Source organism: Miscanthus floridulus, chromosome 7 (genome assembly GCF_019320115.1).
Source record: "Miscanthus floridulus cultivar M001 chromosome 7, ASM1932011v1, whole genome shotgun sequence".
Taxonomy (NCBI): domain Eukaryota; kingdom Viridiplantae; phylum Streptophyta; class Magnoliopsida; order Poales; family Poaceae; genus Miscanthus; species Miscanthus floridulus.
Window position 1 is genome coordinate 13,720,225 of NC_089586.1, and position 18,614 is coordinate 13,738,838.

The 18,614-nt window shown below is 46.1% G+C and overlaps 1 pseudogene; it reads right to left on the reverse strand.

The window, feature by feature from the left end:
- Positions 1-4,164: 4,164 nt before the first annotated feature.
- On the reverse strand, positions 4,165-18,128 carry LOC136465098 (uncharacterized; annotated as a pseudogene).
- Positions 18,129-18,614: the final 486 nt, after the last annotated feature.

Here is an 18,614-nt window from a genome sequence, read left to right on the forward strand (position 1 = left end):
ATAAGGAAGTAGTAGATTAGCGACAGAACGCCCTAAAGGAAATGGGCTTGACAGAGGAGGAGTTGCTAGAGGTAGAGACTTCCCAAGGGGGCCATCCTATCGCATTCGCACCGCTCGCAAGGTAGTATCACATGGGGCAAGATCTCGTGGCACCAGAAGAGATGGCAAATCTGTCCACACAGATGAGGAACATGCACGAGTGGTACAAGACTCTAAGCGGCCGCGGAAACCTCATGTTCGGGGTCAGAGTACCTCCGGAAGTATACCTCTAGAAAGAAATTACAATGTGGATCGATTGGAAAGAACTCTTCCAAAAGCGCGCCCTCGATATCTGCATCAGCCTGTGGACAATGCAAGTGCCTATTTCACATATACTACGTCTTGTATGAAAGGGTAAACTTATTAACAGCCCGTCTTTGTGCTTACATAGGTTCTAGTGGCTCCGTGTATCGAAGGTGCCTGATCAGCTAGCAGATGTAGCCTTCTTGGACCCCTATATAGGTTTAACGAAAATGCACTCACAGAAGTTGGTCCTCAGAAAAGACAGGGCCTATTGGAGGACTTGAAGAATATCTTCCTAGAGTATCAAAATAAAAGGTTCATACTTCTGGCCTACAACTGTAAGTATGTGTGCCCCTTTCCCTCGTGTCTTTCTTCCCTTCGCCAAGATATTTTGGTTTTCAATTAGGACTAATTTGGACCAAATGTTCGTCATTGCAGTTTTCATTACGTCGTCTTCGAAATTGTACTAGAATCTTGCCAGCTCTACATTTATGATTCGAAGAAGAAGGATATGAAGTTTGTCCAGCTCTTTATAGACTTTGTAAACGAGTAAGTATCCACAACTTGTATTATTTCGCATACATACGCTGCCTTTAATCTTGTTATGAATTACGTGCTTTATATTTTCATGCAGGGCCTTCCGTGAGTACCGTAAGAAGAGTAAAAGGCATAGACCTTTCAGGGGAGATTTCACAATTCATGAAGGGAGGACGCTACGACTGCTGGTCGCTAATGACCAGTGCGGGTTCTTTGCTATGTGGAAAATACACGAGAGCTCATTGGCACCGACAAAGGGCCTGGAGATAAACTGGTACGTATGCTTGCTATTCACTTTAAATTCGTGCTCAGACACTACTTTTTTGGGCTAATGATTCTTTATTTGCTACCTTTTAATTTATTTGCTACTATGACAGCGTGAACAGCTTGGCACCGACAACATAATGGAGTCGGAGATCATTGCAATACAAGATCAACTAGCAAGCTTCATAATGGATAAGTGCTTAATGGATACCGGAAGGTTCTATCTAATAGGACACTTGTCATCATCCTAATTCGATGTAACTTATTTGTAATACATTATTATTTTTTCATGTGGTGGATATTTGGACTCGATGTAATAAATATTGTAATATGTACTCTCGATGATCGTGAGATATATGTCGAGATATATTAACATTTGTAGTAATAAACGTACAACATTAAACTGTAACCCCAATTAAATAATCAATACAAAATATTACAAATAAAAAATGAAAAATGCATATCATTGTCGGGTGAGGCCTCAAATCGGCAATGACAGGCACACTATCATTGCCGGGTCGTGGGCGGACCCGGCAATGATGTTCAGCCCCTCATTGTCAGATCGTGATTATACCTGGCAATGATCATGTTCTGTCATTGCCGGTTCACTTGCCCAGTAGTGACAGGCAGGCCTATCGCTGCCTTTTACCCTGTGTCAGAACCAAAACCGACAATATTGCCGGGTTTGGACCCGGCACAGAACCCTGTTCTGGGGTAGTGGATTAAAGACTTGCTTGGCTAACAATTTTTCAATTTCTCATGCCTTATCTCCAGTATAGCTTGGGGGCAGCAATCCCTTTTATTTATAAGGGCTATATTACACCTCCCATGAATACCCCATCACAAGAAACACGTCTACCACCCATCAATGACATATTTGTTCAAAATGCATGAAAGATACATCAAATGGCCATGGACCCTTCATGATATCGTCTTGTGTGATCTCTGTGACGATGCCATGCGCCATCTGCTTTGCCACCCCACTTTTGAGGTCGACACCAGAAAACCCTCGCTCCTACGGGTTTCAGGCTGAAAGCGCCAAGCCCCACTTGGATACATGCATGAACCCTTTACGCACTCTTCAGAATGTCGACATGTGTCCTCCTAATCCTCAGCTTGGGCGATCACAGAGTTCATGCACTCCATCCCTGATTTGATCCAAGCCTCGCCTTGACTTCAATCAACACCATCTTCATCATCACCATGGCATGTATTCTTGCTCATCTATGTACCCAAGTGTGAGCCGCCTATAGTCTAACCTTGGCCTTATTGGTACCTTGGGCCCAGGCCTTCGTGTCCATCGATCTTTCACCTCCATTGGTCCATCAGCATGAACACCTTGCTTGACCTTCCCCATCACTATCGACAACCTCGATGCATGCCAGCATCTGCACATTGACAAGCATAGAGACATGTTGCATCAGCACACACAAACAACATGTCTTGGTTAGTCAACAGTCACACAAGCATAGGGGGGATTGTTTCATTCATCAGCTTGAAGCACCATATATGATGTGGCAATCTTGGAAACAACCAAAGGACACTATGTATTGGAGCCTTCTGTTTCATTCACGCCTCAAAACACTCACTCTAGACGATATGATATGACACTCTTGGAAATAAAAGGTAAAAAAATTACACTAGGATTGTCCCAAGATAATAGATTCTCAACATCATTGAATCATGTTTGGCCCGAAACAATCTCATTTGAATTTTTTAGAACTAAATCAAATAAAAAAGACAAAATCACTAGTCATATAAGACCCAAAGCGCACCATGTCTAAGGTTCCTCTGGACTCTTCTTTGAAATGAAGCGAGGATGTGGTACGAAAAGTGTGTGTGTGTCTAAGGTCCCCCTGTCCTCTTTAAAAGGATGTGGTCCGAAAAGCCAGGGGATGACATACACACACACACACACACGCTGAAAAACGAAGCAAGTGTAGCTGAAGTGGACGTACAAATTAAAAGGAATAAGCCAGAGGAGAAATAAACTCTGCTTTCCCGAAACAGAAAAGATCATCCCCTGGCAATGGCATTAACCTAGACCAAATGAACTCATCAAGTACGTACATTTGTATTTCATTATCAGGATCTGATTTATTTTTTGAGTGAGTGGTTTATGAATCAGTTCAGCACGCGCCCATCTATTTTCTTTATTAACTTAGGACCGAACAGTATCAGTTGCTTGTAATCTACAATTAAGTATAGTTTTTATGTAGTACTCAATACCTTTATGTGATGCTTTCGTCAGTGTCAATGAACTCCGATGAGAATTCTGTGTGACACAGCCAGTACGCACAGGCTCTGACGTATATGTTTCATCCTTTGCTTGGCCGAAAGAAGGAAGCTGTGAGGGAGAGCAAAGAACATACCAAACCCTTCCCGAATGAAACACCATGAATCATCCATGTATTCCATTCCCATGCATGGTGGCCACTACTTCATTGATCTTAGCTTCTATATAAGAGTACGCGCCTATATGGATTATTAATAAATAACTTGTTATGAACCTCCTAGTACTTATTATCACCATATCGGTTAAGGCGCTAGCAAGCAAGCGCCCCGCCAGTCGGGATATTGGTAATAATGTCCTTGAGCGATGATAAGGCGCCGGCTGCAGGTCTCGATCGTCCCCGTTGCATTCAGTTCTTCTATGTTTCCTGAACATCATTTCCAATAATGGTATTGATAACCTTCAAAAAAAGAATAATGGTATTGATCACTATACTTCTTCTATATATATGTTTCCTGATGCATGGTTGCAGGGCCCAAAAAGGCAGTGCACTGCAACGACAAGGCGCCACTGGAGGCGAACTGGCAGCAGGTGCTGGTGGAGGTCGTGGACACGTCCTCCGCTAGTGAGCTCTCGGGGCTGGACCTCGTGGCTGTCCTGGACGTCAGCGGAAGCATGGAAGGCGACAAGCTCAACAAGCTGAAGAGGGCCATGAATTTCGTGATCGGTAAGCTCGGCCCCATGGACCGCCTCTCCTGCGTGCGGAACCCTTCGTGGTGGCGCGGGAGAGCTCCCTGCCGCTGCGGTACAACGTCGTTTCGGCGAGGCGGACGCTGAGGGGATGCAGGCTATGGATGCGGCGCCCAAGGCTGGCGTGGTGCCGTGCCATTCGACCTGTTGGGCAAGGCGCGCACTCGGTGGAAGGTGGGCGTCTTCGTCAGGCTCCGGTATTGGACGCGCATCTCGTGCCGCCTGCGCTTCTTCTTCCCTGGAAACGGCACCGTCGTGCCCACCGATCGTGACAGATGCCGCTCCAGATAGCCGCCGGATTCAGTGCTGCTCCTCTGCTCATCCTGCATGTATCAAACAAAACAAAATATGCACATAACCTGTCAATACATAGAGATGCTAGATTATGGGCGCCTGAAACTGTTAACTCGCGATCGGAGCCTTGACGATTTCTTCTTCCTAGAGCCGTTCGTCATCCTCATAACTAGTTCATGAACCCTACCTCATGGACCGAGTGGGGGTCGTGAAGGACCAGGTATAGGTATAGCCCTTCAGCAAGAGATCGACCACAACACCCAGCTGGCCCAGGTGAACTATGGAGTCACACTCTCCGTGCAAGGGAGTTTGACCGATTATTTCGATAGCATCAGGTTCTTCCCCCACTAGGCTCTCAGCCAACCTCGCGGGTGGGTGGGTGGGTGGGGGGGGGGGGGGGGGGGGGGGGGGGGGGGGGGGGGGGCAGGGTTTCATTTATCGTGCCATGACCATCCTAATAAGAGTATTAAATAATAAAATAACGTTCTAAAAAACTCTTTTTGAGATCAAATAAAATTTCCCAAGCATGTGTAGAGCTTTAGTGTTTTTCTCCTCTATCTTACAAATAATGAATAGTTGCTCTGTTTATGTTTTGCAAATGCTTGTTATACAACTCAGTACTCTCTTAGAGTTTGGGTACAATAGCACATTTTGGATCTCCACAATTAAGGTCTTAACTTTGTGGGTGCAAAAATAATGTTAAAGTTCCCCTATGGTTTATTTCCTAGCAAAGCCAAATACTTTACATTTCAAAACCTCCACAAATAGCCACTTTCGGCTGCTCTGAGCCTTGCCAATTTTTGGGTCCATTAGACGGAATTCTGAGCACTCCTACACCCTTCTCCTTCGCATGGCCTTTGATTGCTAACCTTCCCTTTAGTCTGATCATGCTGTGAACTTACCCTGAATCCAGCATCCACTCATCTCAGATCCATTTAACTGCCACTTCCACATACAACCCAGTGCCACCATATACACACCACGTATATGCCCAGAAATAAATGCTCATTTCTAAAGTCCTCGCAACTAGAAAATCAAGAAAATGTATTAGTCCTCCCTTCCTCTTAGTCCAAAAAAGAGAGAGAGAGAGAGAGGAAGAAAGAGGAGGACAAATACTTGTGCAAGTAAGGTCAAGACAGAGCAAACTAAATAAGGGCTAGTGCAAATAAAACCAACAGCGAGTTCCATCTTGTCCCTCTTCCACCAAACACATCTTTCCAATGGTCAGGGTGTGCTCAGATGTTCCCTCTTTTGAACCAATCTTTGATGACAAAATTAAGCAACCTAAGTCTGCCATACTCTACCCTACTTAAAGCTCCACATATCAGCCATAGAAGGTAGGAAGGTTGGCTATGCCATGGCTTGGTAAAACTTTGAGCTATTTGAGAGTACCATATGGGGACTTCGAGTTTTTCTTTTCAATTACTCTGTAAAACCTCCGAGACACCAATCTGAACAGTAGAGGGGAAAGTTCGAGCAACACCATACCAATACTCTGAGATAAGGAAAAAGCAATAAAGCCCCATAGCTATAAGCTATATACCCCAAAGCAGAATCTGAATTCTTGCTACTCTGCTTCAAATTTCTTCAAGAACATTGGTTTGTACATCAGGTATTTGGAAGACATGCTCATTGTAGCAACTCCTGATCCACCAATCCTAAGTCTTAACTTTGCTCGGGACAAGCAAAGATCTAAGCTTGGGGGGTGTTGGTGGCCATTATTTCCACATTTCGACCGCCAAATTCTCTGGAATAAAGAGGAGAAACAATAAGATTCCATGCAAATATTAGATTTCTAATGAAGTTCCACAAGTTTTGGTAAGTATTTGACTGCAGGAACAAAGTGGAGGAAATTGGGTCAAATTGGGGGCAAAACCCAGGCCGGCCGCCTAGCCTAGGCCGGCCGGCCTAGCCACCTCAGCCCCGTGCCACATCACTGATCCGAGGGAGAAAGCACACCCTCAAGGGATGCTAACCTTTGGATTAAGGTCGGTAACCCCCGGATGGTGAGAATGGTCTTACTTTGGATTCGATGACCCAATGTCAGAACAAGACCACACAAATGTCACCAACTTTCCATGTGGGTGTGCCATCCTGACCATCAAGGAGCTGAAGGAGGTGGATCGGAGGGCCAGGGATGAAGTCCCCAGGGTGGCTGGCCCCACCTAGGCTGGCCGGCCCCTTCGGCCGTTATACGGGCAAGATTCCTGGACCGGTACTTGGACAACCGCCTTTGGGGAGTGATCCTGAGCGTTGAAGGCCAAGTCAGTGGGATCCTATGGCCGGCCGGCCTCCCCCTAGGCCAACCGGCCCCACCTCGTCGCCAACCATTGCAACCATCACGCCTTGATAGTTACTCCACCTGTAGCTATAAATAGGTAGGGAACTCCACAGTAAACACACAGACTTGAGGAGCAAAGCATTCCGTCTTCCTTTAGTGAGTAGTTTAGATAGGCTTGGGAGTTCAAGTCGATCCGAGCTTTGCCTCGGGGTTCTAGAGTAGTCTTCGGGATGCCGATAAAGTTCTTGTATCTTTACATTCCTGTTGTATTTGTGCTTTAATATAAGTATCATCTTGGAACATCTCAAACCCATGTATGCCACTGGGCCCACATGTCATAGACATAGTCGGACCCACATGTCATACACACAGGATGGCATACAAGGGTTTGACATGTTTTTCAGTGGCACCAAGGGAATTGCCCCTAGAAAATTGGAAACAGGGGTATGTCAATCTACATACGATTGTACAGTCAACAACACCATTGCCATATGGATCTAAATAATGAATGTACAACTTCTTATGAAAGGATGCATAGATCTCCATATGTACCCAATGGTACTTATGAGGTCAGCCCCAACTAAATACAAACTACCTGCATATAAACATATAGACTGTGCCGTAAATCTCTATGGTAAAAGAAAAATAGAAAATTGCAAACAGAGATAGAAAAAGGGGGTGCAATGGCCACCACCATGTGCATAGATATCTACTAGTTTATACATAGATATTTTCAACCACATTGCATAGATCTCAAGTATTAGGTACACAAAGCATCTAAGAATGCATTGTTAGCTTTCAGTAAGAACTTATGCATAAAAACCACATTTACCATATGTATGTACTGCATGGCGAATAACTACTTACAAAAGAGTGCATAAATTTCCAATTCTACATAAAATTGACTACCAACACTGTAGGCACAAGGGAGAAACTATGTCATGCAAACGTTGGAACCACTGGATCCCAAAAGAAGATTCATTGCGTAGAAAACTACTGCTACAGAGGGTTGTCCACACAAAAAGAAGGGCAAACAACATATGCAACACTAAACTCCATTGCACAATCCAGAAAAAATAGTTTTTTTTCACAATCCAACGACGAAGGAAGAGTTTTTTTCACAATCCGAACAAACAATCAAACGATTCTAGAAAAGAACACTCAACTCTCAACTCCATTGTAGGATCTACAAAAGAACAGTTTTTTTTTCCCAATCCGAACAAACAAAGACGAAGGAAGAGGATTCTGGGTGTCCAACTTACGTGCGTGTGGACCTCAGCTCCAGCGGCAGTGTCCATGTTGTGGGAGCCAGCTACTGGGACCTCGGGCGGCCACAGGCATCCTTGCACAGCCCGACCAGGAAGACCATCCACGCCATATAAACTACTAAAACATTTTTTTCTAAAGCAAGTTGTTGGCATTTCTTAAGCCTTTAGAATAAATTCTACAAGCGCACAGAGTACCATTGTAGCATTTCACCTGGAAGTATTCCAGAGTATCGTAATTTTCTACGGGGAAGCAGTTAGGCTAAGGATAGGAGTAAATAGGTAGTACTTCAACTTTAGTTCATCAACTTAGCTATAGCAGGAGTAAGTGATAAATAATAGGAGTGATAGCACTTGACACGCCTGAGGGCTTATTGTATTGAGAGTTAACTGGCTGGGAGGACAACGAGACAAGATAAAGTTCCCAAGCAACTATCTAAGTCCAATGTCTACGATTACCTATAGATCTAGTTAGCGAAAGATAGAGAGGACTGCTCAACTTCGGAGTTCTTACGCTTCCTAGCCCACAGAAACGGATGAGCTGGGAGGCCAACCAAACTCCGTAAATCTTCAGACTATAACAGGATGGACTACAAAGGATGAATAGGGCTATCACCACCTACCGCCCACTACAACTATACTGTTGAATGAATTCACTTTTCCTGATAATACTAAAATCCATGCACCTTGCCTACACTAAAGTGTTAATGCACCTCTTGAGGCTTTCAATAGATACTCCATGTGCTAGCAGATAACGAACTACTACTAGACACAACAGGAAACCCGCGGAGCATACAACTCCTTTATGCACTAACTTAGCTCCAATTTGCAAGATATATTCTAGAGCAAAGTACTACTAGTATACAAAGAGATACAAACTAGAGTAAAATACTGCTAGAACATAAAAGGTATAAGACTCAATTTTCTACGCACTTGATCAATGAGCTGAACACTACATTCTGTAGCCTTCAACGGATATGCAGCTTATGTTCTAATTTTTCTATGCGCAGTTGAGTATTATATTTGCACTGTATTTAGTTTTATTTCTAACTTATTAGTATATGATACTTTGCATGTAGTTATGCGCCGTTGCACAAGTATGTATACACGCATTTGTAGGACCGGAAGCGGCGACCAAAGTGGGGTGGGGTGGGGGGGGGGGGTTGAATGGTAGCCTCAAATTTCTTTCAAAATCTTCGACCACTGTCCCAATATCAATCCCCAAAAAGCATACACGATAGACTTGATGATCACGACCCTAGAGAAGGGTGGATGCTCCCTCAGAACACAGCGGTTCACCACAAAGCAACCGGAACACAGATCGGAGCCCAAACGAGCAAACTCCCAAAAGAAAACAGCACTGCCCCTACAAATATCAGACACGTCCGGTATTATGTCGGACACGTCCGGTATTTTCGAACACGTCCGGTATTTTCAGCAGCAAGCTGACCAAGGGAGAAAAATCCAAAACCCCGTCAAACGGTGTCCAAAAAACATGAAATTTTTAACCATAGCTCTTAGACACCAAGGGAAGGTCTCCACCAAATTTCAGCTCAAAACTCCAAAGTTAGAAATATCGGACACGTCCTAGATCATATCGGACGCGTCCGGTATGAGCGAGCAGTTTCTCGGGAAAAATCAAATCAAGCCATAACTTGATCAAATCAACTCCAAATGACTTGAAACTTTGCACAAGGGTTCACAATGGAGTAGAAAGGCAACCTCTAAAGGATCATGGCCTGAGACAAACTCTAACTCCGTGAATCGAAGGAATTGAAGAATCCCCAAAAAATAGGTCAAGAACTAAAATTGCCCGGATCTGTGATCTCGTGAGGAATTAGTGGATTTCCTTCGGTGGAAAGCTTCCACTCATGTAATTGATCGATCCAAGGCAACAAGAACGAACCAAAACAATCCCAAAACGAAGAATCGAGAGGGGAAACAAGAGGGGACAAAAGGAGCTCGTGAAGAACACTAAAATCACATCAAGAACACAACTAAATCATGAATCCCGGAGGGCATACGGTGGTTACGGCCACCGATTCCTTCAAAACCAAGTCACAATTTGAGTTGTGGACCTCTCTCATACATGGAAGCAAACTAGAGGAAGAAACCCTAAAGGAGAAAATGAAAACTAGAGGAGGTGAGGGAGATGGGGGCTCCCTCATCCTATTTAACAGGGCTATTACACATTCTCAGTTTTGCCCCTGGATACAAATGAGTTGAACCGCTAAGCCCAAGGGCGTTGTTGTCCAACCCGGTGTAATCTTGATCCGACGACCACCGCGCCTTCTCACCGGTAGCTTCGCTTCGACGCGAACTCCCCGATGCCGCCACGTGCCGTCCGTCCCTCCTTGGAACCTCCGCCCGGGTTTTGAGGCCCAAACCCGTAAACCGTCCATCCGATGGTTTTGAGACCCAAACCATCAAACCGTCCGCGGGTAGCCTACTCCATACGCGTCCCCCGCCATCCGACGCGTGTCACCGCCGTCCTCGACCGGCCGGCCCGCCAAGTCCTCCTGAGCCTCACTCGACTCGCGCGTCCGCCGTCTTGACCCGGTCAACACCGTCACTCCATGTCTTCTTGCACTTGTTGATGTCCCAAGTGTCAGCCACCGCAGCTAGTCACCCAGCCTCTGGGTCCCTCGGTCCAAGCCTCACGTCCGTCCTTCACCGCTCCCGGTCTGTTGGCACGGCACATCCTCCTTGACCTTCACCTCACCATCGACCACCGCATCCGAGCTCCACACCTGCACAACACAAGCTAAAAGACATGTCGCACACATAGCTTTCGCCATGGTAGGGTTAGTCATCACTCAACCCACTTCATAGATCACATTGACAATCACTCATCACAAAACGAACACACAAGAGTACTTGTCAACCTTGTGTTCGTAATCTCCCCCTTGATGAGTGCATTGTCAACACCAATACACGAACAGCTTGAGCAAAAGAAAAAGAAGAAGAAGAGAAAAGAAAGAACTCACCCAAACGACCAAAAGCCAAGAACCGGGTTATTTAAAAATGAGCAAAACTTGGTCCCCAAAGACATGGGCAACGGCTCGACGCAACCAAGTAAAACAAAGCTAGCCCTCAAGAAGAGGCAACGGGCTCAACACCACTAGCAAAGCTCGAAAAGCCAAAAACCTGCTAGACCCTCCAGAAGAGGCAAAGGCTCAACACAGAAGAGGCAAAGGCTCAACACATCTAGCAAAACACCTTAAATGCAACTCCCCCTGAACAAGTGCAATCTCTCTCAAATGAATGCATATCTCTCAACTTTAGGTGAAATTGGACGTTTTCTCCCCTTGTGTCCCCTTGTGACATTGTGAGTGTGGAAACTTCTCCCCCTTGTTGACACATGCACTTATCAAGCTAGAGCCCAAGAATTGCAACTCCCCCTCAAAACAAGCTATGAATGCAGAAATGCACGAATGCAGAAGCTTCAAGATTATAGCAAGTAGATTGAAAGAATGCTCTAGTGGATGCTGTCATGTATATATAGCAACACATACAAGTGCTAGCAAATGCTCAAGGTGACCAAATGAGACGAAATATGGCATTTAAGCAAGTTTGATCAAGTTTGAGCAATTTTAAAAGAGGGTTCACCACCAAAGGAGCACATAGCAAAAATAGACAGGAGATCGACCTTGTGCTACACATGTATGCAAAGTGAACTACCCCAAACAAAGTTCACACATCATGTCAAGAGACAAACTGGTGGTTTGATCAAATTTTAGACACCAATTGAAATTTATCGGAGTTATGCAGCTTATTACCAAAGTTTGTCAGACAAGTGTGTGCGGGAGGTTGTCTGTGCCATCAAAACCTGACTTAGCGACCATGTCAAGCCTATGCCAAAGGCAATCAGAAGCTTAAGACAATGATCTCGGTATCCATTACAGAGCTCAAGTTCACCAATAAGTGCAATTTGGAGCTGTCTCGATACTCTGACATAGGATAGTACAGACCCATCCTGATCTTTTCAAATCACTGAGTTTGATTTTCAAGTTTTAGCACAAATTCAAGTTTCTTAAGCAAGTGTGTAACTCAAAGTATGGGCCGTAGCAACTAAGCATATACATGAAGCAAGAAAAAGATCTCGACACATTCTACACATGCTAGTGCCACAAGTAGTGGTGAACACATTTCATGTTTCAACAAGTTTTAATCAAGTTCATAGTTTGGAAAACAAGCTTAGCTCATAACATGCATCAATTGATCAAAAGGAGCCTAAGCCAAAAGCACATCATGTATATCCATAACATCCCCAACAAGAGCATAGTGTCAATCTAGCTACTATAAGGATGAAGCTCAGGATGCAATATGATACATGATGATATGATATGCAAGTATGATATAAAAACAAAGGCTAAACTTCAAAGAAAAGCAAAACTAGAATACAACAACCAAAGTTTCCCTCCTCTAAAAAGGGAAACAAACTCCAAGCTCCCCTTGCAAGCGAGCAAACTGGGCTTGGTCAAGTGGTTTGGTGAAGATATCTGCGAGCTGGTTTTGGGTATCAATGTGGTGCAGATCGATATCACCTTTCTCATAGTGGCCATGCAAGAAGTGAAAGCGAACTTCTATGTGCTTTGTCTTTGAGTGAAGGACTGGGTTTTTGGCTACACTTATGGCACTGGTGCTGTCATAAAACAAAGGCACTCGCCTAAACTCTAACCCAAAGTCTCTCAGAGTAGCTATCATCCAAAGCAACTAGGAACAACAAGCAGCAGCAACAACATACTTAGCTTCTGTGGTGGATTGGGCGACGCTAGACTGCTTGCAAGAAGACCAAGACACAAGAGAAGATCCAAGAAACTGATAAGTCCCCGAAGTGGACTTCCTCTCAACACGATAACCAGCATAATCCGCATAAGAATACCCACAAAGAGAAAGAGAGGAGGAGGCTGAAAACCAAAGACCAAACTCGGGTGTGAAACGAAGGTACCTGAGGATCCGCTTGATGGCTTGACGATGAGACGTGCACGGCGAAGACTGAAAGCACGCGCACAAGCAGACTGCAAACTGGATGTCCGGTCTCGTCGCCGTTAGATACAGCAGGGACCCGATCATGCTTCAGTATTCCTTCTGGTCCACGCCTTCTCCCTCCTTGTCCTCATCCAGGGCTGTCATGGTTGACATAGGCGTCGAAAGAGGCTTGGCCTCACCCATATCAAATTTCTTGAGCACGTCCTTGGTGTACTTGCCTTGGTGCACGAACGTCCCCTCACGAGTTTGCTTGATTTGCAGCCCGAGGAAGAAAGTCAATTCGCCCATCATGCTCATCTCAAATTCCCTGCTCATAGTATCTAAAAACTTGGCAACAAGAGCATGAGAAGAGCCACCAAAGATTATATCATCCACGTATATCTGAACCAAAAGGATGTCTGTGCCTTGCTTGAGGAGGAACAAAGTCTTATCTATGGAACCCATCCTAAAACCCTTATCAAGCAAGAAAGCTTTCAAACGCTCATACCAGGCTCTCGGGGCTTGTTTCAAACCATACAAGGCTTTGTGGAGTTTAAAAACATGGTTGGGGTACTTTGGATTTTCAAAGCCAAGGGGTTGCCTCTCATAAACCTCTTCCTCTATGTACCCATTCAAGAAGGCACTCTTCACATCCATCTGATACAGCTTGAACCCTTTCAAAGCTGCAAATGCTAAAAGAATCCTAATGGCTTCTAGACGGGCAACATGAGCAAAGGTTTCTTCATAGTCTATTCCCTCTTTTTGGCAAAAACCCTGAGCCACTAATCTCGCCTTGTTTCTCACCACCACCCCATCCTCACTCTGCTTGTTCTTGTAAACCCACTTTGTACCTATGGGGTGGCACTCTGGTGGAGGTGGAACTAAAACCCACACTTGGTTCCGCTCAAAGTTCTCTAACTCCTCGTGCATAGCATTGACCCAATCGGCATTAGATAGTGCGTGTCCAATATCTCGAGGCTCAAAAGAAGCTACGAAAGCAGAATGAGCGAAATGGGAAATATGATAAGACTTGGAACGCGTTACCCTTTCGTCGATGTTGTCGATCATGGTCTAAGGAGGATGGCGTCGCTGGATATATCGAGGTGCACCCAAAGACGAAGTCGCCTCCCCCTCATCCACAGCTAGGGCCTCCTCAGTCGATTGAGGAAGCGGCTCGCATGGACCCCATGAAGTAGAGGTGGAGGGCTTGGGGCCATGAGCCGAAGTGGTCGAAGCTGGCTCTATCGGGGCAGCCGGTTGAGATGGCTTGGGATCATCCCAATCGACGTCATCGTCATCCTCAACGAAAATGCTGTCACCCATCTCTTCATCACCTGCACGTTCAAAGACAGAAATAGAAGAGGGCATGGTTTCATCGAAGGTGACTTCACAAGTCTCCACGACACGGTTAGTCTCAAGATTAAGCACACAGTACGCATGTGAATGAGAAGCATAACCGAGAAATATACCGTCCGAAGATTTAGATTCAAACTTGTCAAGATTACCTTGCTTAAGAATGAAGCACCTGCAACCGAAGACTCGAAAATGACTCACCTTGGGTGGACGCCCAAACCGCAACTCGTAGGATGTCTTCTTTAAGAAAGCACGAAGAAAAATGCGATTTGAAACATGGCAGGCGGTGTTGATGGCTTCGGCCCAGTAACGCCTAGGAGTCCTATGCTCATCGAGCATCGTCCTGCCCATTTCAACCAAAGTCCGATTTTTGCGCTCAACAACACCATTCTGCTGAGGGACATAGGGCGAAGAAAATTGATGTTCAAGACCCAAGGAAGCACAAAAGGTGTCAAACTGAGAGTTTTTGAACTCAGTGCCATTATCACTGCAGATAGCTCGTATGGCATTCTTTGGTAACTCAGTTTGCAACCTCAAGATCAAGTCACGAGCATGAGAAAACGCTTCGTCCTTTCCCTCCATGAAAAACACCCAAGAATAGCGAGAAAATCATCTACGATCACAAGAACGTACCACTTCCCTCCCTCTGACCGAACCTGAGCCGAACCAACAGTGTCCATATGGAGTAGCTCACCGGGTCTCATGGTCATGACCTGAGTCACTGGAGGATGGGAAGCAGTCACCATCTTCCCGTGGCGACAGGGATGGCATACCAGATCCTTCTCAAACTTAAGTTTGGGCAATCCTCGGATCATGTCAAGAGAACTCAACCTCACTAGGAGATCGAAGCTCAAGTGACCAAGTCTCCTATGCCACTTCCACAAATTAGAAGAAGATCCGGCAACCAAACAGCGAGATGAACCGAAAGACTGAGAGAAATCAGCTCTGAAAACTCAGTCGAAAGGAACAATCTGACAAACTAGATGTCCCTGAGAATCGAGCACATGAGAAAGTCCAGTCTTAAAGCGCACCTCAAACCCATCTTGAAGGAGTTGCGAAACAGAGAGCAAATTGAAATGAAGGCTTGAAACCAAAGCAACGTCCTTCAAGATAAAAGACTCATTGACCCGAATGGTCCCACGAGACAGCACCTTACCTTTGCTATTGTCCCCAAATATGATGTACTCCTTGTATTGCATGGGGTCGAGGCTGGAGAACCATTTGGAACTTCTGGTCATGTGGCGCGAACAGCCGGAATCAACAAGCCACGTGTTCTCCAGGCCTCTGCTCTGCATCAATAGAAAGACAGGGGGTGAGCAAATGGCACAACACTGGGGTTAGTGAAATGAGGAGAATACCAGTGTTGAGTCATTTGCCCTGGAAAAGTGTTAGGAAAAACACCATACATGCCATGTCCCATTGGAGAGAAGCGATCACCACGTGGGGGAAAACGTGGTCCGCTCAGAGTGTGGGACTGAAAGCCACCGTCGCGAGGTCCAAAGTCATATAGATCATGACTTGGGCCACGCCGGGCACGACCACCACGTGGTCTCGCCACCTGAGGCCTAGCACTTTGAGGCATTGCACCTCTAGGCCTAACACTACACCTCTGAATAGGCGGTATATGTACGCCACGGGGTGGGCGGTACATGTTCCGGTTGTTCAACTCACACTCCCGCCGCTCATCTCTCTTCCTCCTAAAGCAAAACTCAACAAGGTGACCATCCCTATGGCAATAGTCATAGTGATACCTCACCTCTCTCTTGGGTGGGTGTTGGCTCACTTTCTTGTGGGTATGTGTCACTCTTGGTAGCTTTTTGACTTTAGGAAGGGGATCCTCAGAGATGTTCGATAGAGTGTCAAGTGGGTTCCTGAGATAGTTCGGTTTTGGAACCCAAACTTGTTTCTAGGGTGGAGCTCTTGGAGGTTCTTCTAACACTCCATCTTTTACAGTGGGTTCGGTAGGCTTAGGTGGATTGATCTTGATCAATTTAGGAGTGTTGGTGGGTTTCTCACTTGGGTTCAAACCACTATGTTCACCAACCTTGTCATAGACATGCTCACCCTTCCCACCTATAGCAAAGCCTACTCCCGATGAGTCAGTTCCTTGCCTGAACTGGCTCACCATCATGCCCAACTGGGGCTCACTGCACGACACCCAGCTCAAGATGGACCGAAGTTGTGTGTTTTCTTCCTTGGTTCCCATCTTTTCGTGCCTACAGGACTCAAGCTCCAACACCAAAGCTTCACATCGAACACATGTAGTGGTGGTGCTATCTGAGTTGGCCTTCTCAAACTCAGCAAGTTTGGCAACCTTCTCTGCCAACTCAGATTGCAAGCCTGAGCAGGACTTGCATGCACCGAGCAACCCAGAACGAGCCTTCAGCTCATCACATTCATCAAGCAAAACAGCATACTTGGATTGCAAGTCAGAGAGGTTAGACATGTGTATAGCGCACTCATCGCACTCCTCCTCTGACACCACTACACCACTCTTGGCAAGCTCCAACTCCTTCAAAGCAACCTCTAGCTGGTCCTTAAACTCTTTTCTCTCGTGGGCAGCACGCTTAAGCAACTTATCTTGACTCATCAATGTATCATTCATAGTATCAAGCTCAAGCATAAGTGAGTCAAGTGTGGGCGGTACCTCATTTTCATCGTCGTTGATGTCGATGTCCTTTTTGAGCTTTGCTCCACCGTCAACCGCCATAGTGCAAAACCCACCACGGTTTGCACCGGCGACAAAGCAGAGACCGTTGAGCTTGTCCTCGTGCTTCTTCTCAGACTCATCGTCGGTCGAGGGAGAAAAAGAGTGATCATCGTCGGAGTCATTGTCGAGGTCGCTGAGGGAGGCGAGGAAGGCGCGTTCTTGAGCTTTGGCCTTCCTGCGGTACGCCTTCTTGATCGCCTCCTTGTCGAAGCCACCCTTGGCCTTGTGCTTGCCGGAGGTGTAGTCACGCTTATCCTTGCGCTTGCCGGAGTCGTACTTGTTGGTGAAGGGCTTCTTCTTGGGGCAGTGCGTGACAAAGTGGTCCGGATCTCCACATCCATAGCATCCCTCCTTCGGGCCACCACTGCGTCGGCGGTTCAAACGGTTGTTGTGAAACCAAGAGAACCGACTGATGACGAGTGCTAACTCATCATCCCCAAGAGACTCCAGCTGCTCCTCTATGACTGACATCAAGCACAACAAAGAGAAGGAAGCTTGTGAAGGGTTAGTCAATGAACTTGAACCACTACCTGAGACCAAAGCCATGGTTGGTGCAGAAGGATTCTTGAGCTTGGCTTGGGTTTGGTAGTCGATCTCTGTGGACTTGAGCTTGCTGAAAAGCTCATCGACGGTGAGGGTGTCGTAGTTGGCCGACTCGATGATCGCCGACACCTTCACATCCCATACCTTTCGATCAAGGGCATAGAGAAGCTTGAGCGCCCTCTCATGATCACTATAAGGTAGGTTGGCCTTGTTCGCTTTCATTTTGTTGACGATAGTCTGAAAGCGGGAAAACATGGCATCGATTGACTCGCCATCAAACTGAGAGAAGTTCTCGTACTCGCGCTTGTATGTCTCGTAGAGTCTGGTCTTGACCTGTGCGGTCCCCTCGTGATAGCTCTAAAGCCTCACCCAGATCTCTTGAGCTGTAGTACAATCGGAGACACGCTCGAACTCAGAAAGCGAAAGACTCGAGAAAAGCACACTGTGAGCTTTGCTATTTGCGTTGTGCCGATCCTTGTGATCCTGGGTGGTACGGGCCGCAACAGGGAGCACAACGTAAGTAGCATCCTCGTAAATTTCCCAGACGAGCCAATCAATCCCCTGGAGATGCGCAGACATGCGGATCTTCCAATAAGGATAGTTGGACCCATCAAAGTGCGATGGTTTGCCGGAACCACGCTCCATGTCGCCTTCATGGATCATGGACCGATTAAGGTGGAATGATCCTTAACTGGCTCTGATACCAATTAAAGGACCGGAAATGGCGACCAGAGGGGGGTGAATGGGAGCCTCAAATTTCTTTCGAAATCTTCGACCATTGTCCCAATATCAATCCTCAAAAAGCATACACGATAGACTTGATGACCACGACCCTAGAGAAGGGTGGATGCTCCCTCAGAACACAGCGGGTCACCACAAAGCAAACGGAACACAGATCAGAGCCCAAACAAGCAAACTTCCAAAAGAAAACAGCACTGCCCCTGCAAATATCGGACACGTCCGGTATTATGTCGGACATGTCCGGTATTTTCAGCAGCAAGCTGACCAAGGGAGAAAAATCCAAAACCCCATCAAACGGTGTCCAAAAAACATGAAATTTTTAACCATAGCTCTTAGACACCAAGGGAAGGTCTCCACCAAATTTTAGCTAAAAACTCCAAAGTTAGAAAT